Here is a 6,311-nt window from a genome sequence, read left to right as displayed (position 1 = left end):
TGTCTTCCCACTTGTCTGACCTCTTTGACTTTTGACAGTTTGATGTAACTAGGTGTGGATCTTTGAGTTCATCCTATCAGGAATTTATTGAGCTTCTGAATATATAGACTTATATCCCTAAGCACACATGTAACCTTTTAGATTTTTAGGACTATATCAGAACTATTTTTTCCCTTTGTGGTGCTGGGGAACCAACCCGTGTGCTAGGAAAGCATGCTACCACCGAGCTACACCCCCAGTCCTTATTTCAAGGACCCCAAGTCGTTATATCTGCCGCAGTCTGGCTGGGCACAAATCACGAGCCACTGAAGCAGGAACAAACTTTATTTCTGAACTCCACCAGCACACTCCACACACGCTCCCCGGGAACTCTCCTCCAGGAACCAGCAACCGGAAATCCCTCCTCCGGAAATCCCTCCTCTGGCACTTCCCCAACCAATGGGAACTCTCTGGGAATCCCCGGGAGGACTCCAAAGTAGTGCGAGAACTCCAAAGCAGCTGGCCAAGGCAGATAGTATGGCTCACCTCTCAACCAATACTGTTGGCAAAATGCCAGGGGCCATTCCAACTCGGCTGTGGCTCTCAGCATATATCCAAGCACCTCTCATTCCCTAAGTGTTCCTTCCAAGTGTTTCATTTGGCTTATTGGTTAACCCAACTGTTTTTGTCACCTGAGTTTTTGCTGATTCTTTTCAATAAATGCTCTGTGATTGTTGGCAATGGGTGAACTCTGAGTTGGAGCAAATAAAGATAAGCCTTGTGAATGGGATTTTCTGGGCAACTGCCATACAGACCAAAGGGTAACAGTATCTGGAAAAGGGGTTGTGGAGGAACTCTAACCCCATTCTGCTTCCTCCAGAGGCCCCAATGATACTGTTTTCACTGTAGTTTTAGGACCACTGAGCTGCAGATCCTATGCCCGAGGAGTTGCGTGCTTCTGACATTGTCTTCACAAGACTCTTCCAGTGGTCTGGAGAGCCTTCTCTCGCCTGCTTGAAGTGGTGACCTTTAAGGAAAACTCGTTGCACCAGTTGCAGAAGAGGAGGCAGAAGTTTGCAAACAGTAAGATCACTGTAATGGCTGTTGGACAAGTCGATATGGCGTGTGCAATCAGCATTCTGGGAACTTCTCTGGCTGACGAACTTGCCCTGGTGGATGATTTAGAAGATAAGCTCAAAGGAGAAAAGATGGATCTGCAGCATGAAGCTTATTTCTTCAAACACCCAAAACTGTAGCAGATAAAGTTTAGTCAGTGACTGCCAATTCTAAGATCGTGGTAGTAACTGCAGGAGTCCGTCGGCAGGAGGGGGACAGTTGTCTCAATCTTGTGCAGAGAAATGTCTTCAGATTCATTATTCCTCAGATCATCAAGTATAGTCTCTCAATGGCATCATAATTGTGGTTTCCAACCCAGTGGACATTCTTACACATGTTACCTGGAAACTAAGTGGATTACCCAACACTGTGTGATTAGAAGGGGGTGTAGTCTGGCTTCTGCTAGATTTTGCTATTTTATGTCTGAGAAACTTGGCATTCATCCTAGCAGCTGCCATGAATGGATTCTGGGAGAACATGGCGACTCAAGTGGGCTGTGTGGAGTGGAATCAACGAGGCTGGTAGTTCTCTCCAGGAACTAAATCCAGAAATGGGAACAATGATAGTGAAAACTGGACGGAAGTGCGTGAAATGGTGGTTGAAAGTGCCTATGATGTCATCAAACTAAAAGGATACACCAACTGGGCTGTTGAGTGAAGTGTGGCTGACCTCATTGAAACCACATTTAAAAATCTATCCAAGATTCATCCAGTCTCAACCATGGTGACAGGGAGGTATGGCACTGAGAATGAAATCTTTCTGAGCCTTCCCTAAATCCTCAATGCTCAGGGATTAACCAGTATTATCAACCAGAAGCTAAAGGATGATGAGGTTGCTCAGCTCAAGAAAAGTGCACATACCCTGTGGGACATCCAGAAGGACCTAAAAGACCTGTGACTGCTGAGCTCCATGCAATAGAAATTGGAACACTGCAATGTGATTCACCCTGAGCCTTTATTCTCCATCCATGTACATGGGTTATTTGCTTCTTCTTTAATATGTGATATGGGCTACAGAATCAAAGCCCAGGCTTGCTTTAATGTGCTTAAAAAAAAAAGACTACTGGTATTTAATTAAGGCTACTATGGAGTTGGGGAGAGATGGATGAGAACAGATTGAGTTAAAATGCCATAGAATTTATAGTTTTTACCAAGATTCCATCATTTTTCTTTAATACATGCCCACTAGATTGATGCAAACTTTTGCTTATTTTCTAGATTTCTGAAAAAGTTGATTTTTTTTGCAATTCTTTTCAGTGTTTGCATTTAATTTTCTAGTGCATTATAATTATACATAGTAATGGGGCTCATTTTGACATATTTGTCAATGCATATAACATAGTTTTCTCCCTTTCAATCCCCAGCTCTACCCTTCTCTCCTCCTCCTTCCCCACTTGATCCCCTTCCTCTACCCTACTAGTTTTCCTTCTATTTATTTATTTATTTTTTAATTGATGTGTTATAGTTATATAGAGTATTGGAACTCACTGTGGAACATTCAGACACACACCTAGTGGAATTTGCCCTCCTTCATTCCCCAGCTTTCCCCCTTTCCCTTCGTTCCCCCCTTCCTTTGTTTCCCTCCATCTACTCATTGCTGTTTTAAAAAAGAGAATTTCCAGGTTTTGTTACTCTTCCATATTGGCCAATGCCATTCCAGACTATTTTTAAATAACGAATTGAGAATTTGCAAATAAGGGCCTGGATTGTGGCTCAGTGATAAAGTGTTTGCCTAGCATGCATGAGGCACTGGGTTTGATCCCCAGCACCACATTTAAATAAATAAACAGACAAACAAACAAACAAATAAAATAAAACAAAGGTATTGTGTCCATCTACAACTAAAAAATATTAAAGAAAAGAATTTGCAAATAATACAAATTTCCATTTCTTATAGAAAGGCTTGGCAGTAATATTCCACCAAGATAGATTTTGTAAGTTTGGGAAGTTGTCAGAATATCCTGCTAATATTAATTAAGATGTGGATTGGTGTCTGATCTAAGCCCTTGCTCTCTCCTTTCCCCTCTCCATATATATAGTCTTATGTAACTTAGCTGAATTTTTAAATGACACAAATCACTCAGAAACATCCTTTCTTTTTAGCGCTTTTTAAGATATAGGTGGACACAATGTCTTTATTTTATTTTTATGTGGTGCTGAGGATCGAACCCAGTGCCTCACACATGGTAGGCGAGCCCTCTACCTCTGAGCCACAACCCCAGCCCCTTTTTTTTAGCGCTTTAGTAAGACAAAGTTGGAACTTTCATTAAAAAGATTATAAGCCAATGATGAGATTTCATTGTTTCTCCTTGCTGGGTTTTACATTGAAATATTCTGACTGTCCTTTCACTTCTTCTTTCTTTTTTTTTTTAACTTTTTTTTTTTAGTTGTCAATGGACCTTTATTTTATTTATTGATCTGTGGTACTGAGAATTGAACCCAGTGCCTCCTGCAGGCTCGGCAAGCTCTCCACCACTGAGCCACAACCCCAGCCCTGTCCTTTTCACTTCTTCATGGTGTTTTGGCACACTGTGCTCAACTTTTCCAAGAGGTTTTCAGAGACATGTTTTTCAATTCTGATGTTTTCACTCTGTTAGGTCAGAAAAATTCCAAGCTATAATGAATGCTTTTGACCCTGTTGTTTGGGTACTTATAGGTTCCCAATTAAATTGCTTCTTTGACTTCAAATTGATATAGAATAGTCAGCATAGATTTGAAGAATGGATTCTCTACATCATATATTTATGGCAGTTTTGAGAATGATATCTTACATGGAATATCTTATTCAGACACAAATTGCAACATCATCAAAGCTGTTTATAATCTATTTTATTCAGTTTTAAGGTCTCTTGTTTTCAATATCTGTAAGGTTCTTATGTAGTTGAGTAGACAAGTAGTGTACGTACATATAGTTGAATGCCATGTAGCTTTAAAAATAAGGCAAATGTAACTGATTAGAACTAATAAAAATAAGTTTAAATAATAAAAAATATTTAAAAAGGCAAGTTAATATGACAATATGAAAAGACCTCGAAAATATATTATAAAGTGAAAAAGCAGAGTGTAGAATAGTGCAAATGAGCCATGTTTATAAAATATGTATATAGAAGTATGTATTAACATTTCCAGAAGAATATCTATGAAACACAGTAACAGTCATGCTTGGGTAGAGTGTATGGGTTGGGGAAGAGCCAAAGACTCACTTTATTAATATACTTGGACCCAAAAGAGCAAACATTACCTTTATAGTTTTCAAAAACTATATTAAAAATCAATTTTCAACGTGGCATGCAATCTACAGACTAATAAAATAATTCTGGAGCTAAGCTGACCCTTAATGTTTGCAGCATTAAAACGTATGCAAATTTCCCCTTTGTTTCTCATTCTTCTCCATATTATGCAATTTTCATTGTGTTTTCCTTTCCTCTACAAAGCCCCTCTTTATTTTATCAAGTTATACTCACCTGTGTGAAGTTACAGATCAGATCAGTAACTTCATACTTACCAGTGTGAAGTTACAGACCAGTGCAGTAAGTACATTCACATCTTAGTATAATTGTCTCTGTGGATCTCCAGAACCTTTTCATCTTCCTAAACTGAAACTCAGTACCCAGTAAACAATGAAGCTCCATTTTTAGGAGATGGAAATTTGTCTGAAAATCAAGTGAAATAAATGAGAAAAAATGCATGGAAAAATAAGAATGGATTTATCATGTCCATCTAAAATACTGCTTTCAATGATCTTTCAATACTACTTAAAACACTGCTTTCAATGACCTGTGCTTATTAGGAAGGTTTTCAACTCCATACAGGTTAAGTGATTATGTTTATCAATGCCACATTATTTGGTAGAGTAAAAAAGAGGAGTTGTGCAAGAGCTATTGATCATGAACATAAAGAAAAGGCATCCCCGAGGGAGCCTTATCTGGGAATGTTTTGCACCAGATTGGATGGTTGTCATGATAAAAGGAGGCATTTACTTTTTTCTCTAGAGAAGTCAGTGAGTGTACTGAATGGTTATCAAATGCAATTACTGAAAGATGGCTAATGTTGCTGTGGGACTTTCTGTATTAGGATAAAGGCCAGTGGAAGGAACATCTCAGACTTATCACCAGGGAATGTATCCTTGGCTCTGGGGAGTAGCCTGAGTTCTATTCTATCACAGGCAATAAGATGTACCCCATAATGAGGGGGTGGAGTTCCTCAGCATGAGAATTACCTGATTACATAGGAAATGCTACTTTTGAGCAGTTGTTTTGAACATCAAATGGCCTTTTGGTTTTGAAGCCAGTGAGCTACCAATCTTGGCAAAGATGGCTTGTAAATGTAAAAAAAAAAAAAAAAAAAGGCAAAAATGGGCTGTGAAAAACCAAAATGCAGTTTTGCTTTCCTTCTCTCCCTCCTCACGACTTCCTCCTCCTCCTTCTAGATCTGAAATCAACTGACTTGCTTAGGACAGAAAAGCTGGGTATTAGCTTTTGATTTTCCCGTGCACATGAGAACATGTCATTTAATCTTTGTGGATCTTATTTTCCACTTCTGTAAAAATGAGAAAGTTGGACCAGATGATACTTTAGGTTCTTTCAGTGTTATCATTTGGTTAGTTCTATCAGAAAAAGGATTTGGAAATTTAAAATTAGATGATTTGTCATATTGGTTATTTTAGAGAATGAATAACCCCATGTTTGAATTTTTGCAAAGAATAATGTCTTCCATCTGTATAATCTGTGCAATAATACTAATGATAATAAAGATCTGCTCATGTAATTGGCTAGTGGTAGACCTGTGGGATGAGAGCCACTCTAATTTATCTCTAGAAAACTAAGAAAATCACAAGTGCTTTTAGTTCTCAAGTGCTTATCTGAGAAAGTAATCTGATTTTTCATGACAGTGAGTTTTAAGCCAGGGAACCTCTCCTCTTCCCTGGACTCCAAGTCTATGAGTATTCTCATATGAAATAATGTCTGTCACTCAAACAGTTGGGATACAGAAAAGAAGTACATGTTGTAGGATTGAGCCCTGGGCTAAAAATAAGCTTTTGGGCTCCCAGGTATTACATGCTGATTCATTAAGAGTATCACTTATTTACTCACTTTATTTTTCTTTTAATATTCAAGATCAGTTTTAATAAAAAAAACGGGTAGCTACTAATTTTGAGAAGTCAAATATAAAAACAGTCACTTTCTGTTTCAATGTCTCTGGCATCTCAATAGTTGA

At 38.5% G+C, this 6,311-nt stretch overlaps 1 pseudogene; it reads left to right on the top strand.

Annotated features, from left to right (window-relative positions):
• The first annotated feature begins 941 nt into the window (after window positions 1-941).
• LOC107152891 lies at window positions 942-2,018 on the top strand (annotated as a pseudogene).
• Window positions 2,019-6,311: the final 4,293 nt, after the last annotated feature.

The sequence above is a fragment of the Marmota marmota genome, unplaced genomic scaffold (assembly GCF_001458135.2).
Source record: "Marmota marmota marmota unplaced genomic scaffold, marMar, whole genome shotgun sequence".
Lineage (NCBI taxonomy): Eukaryota > Metazoa > Chordata > Mammalia > Rodentia > Sciuridae > Marmota > Marmota marmota.
This window is presented reverse-complemented; position numbering and strand designations above follow the sequence as displayed.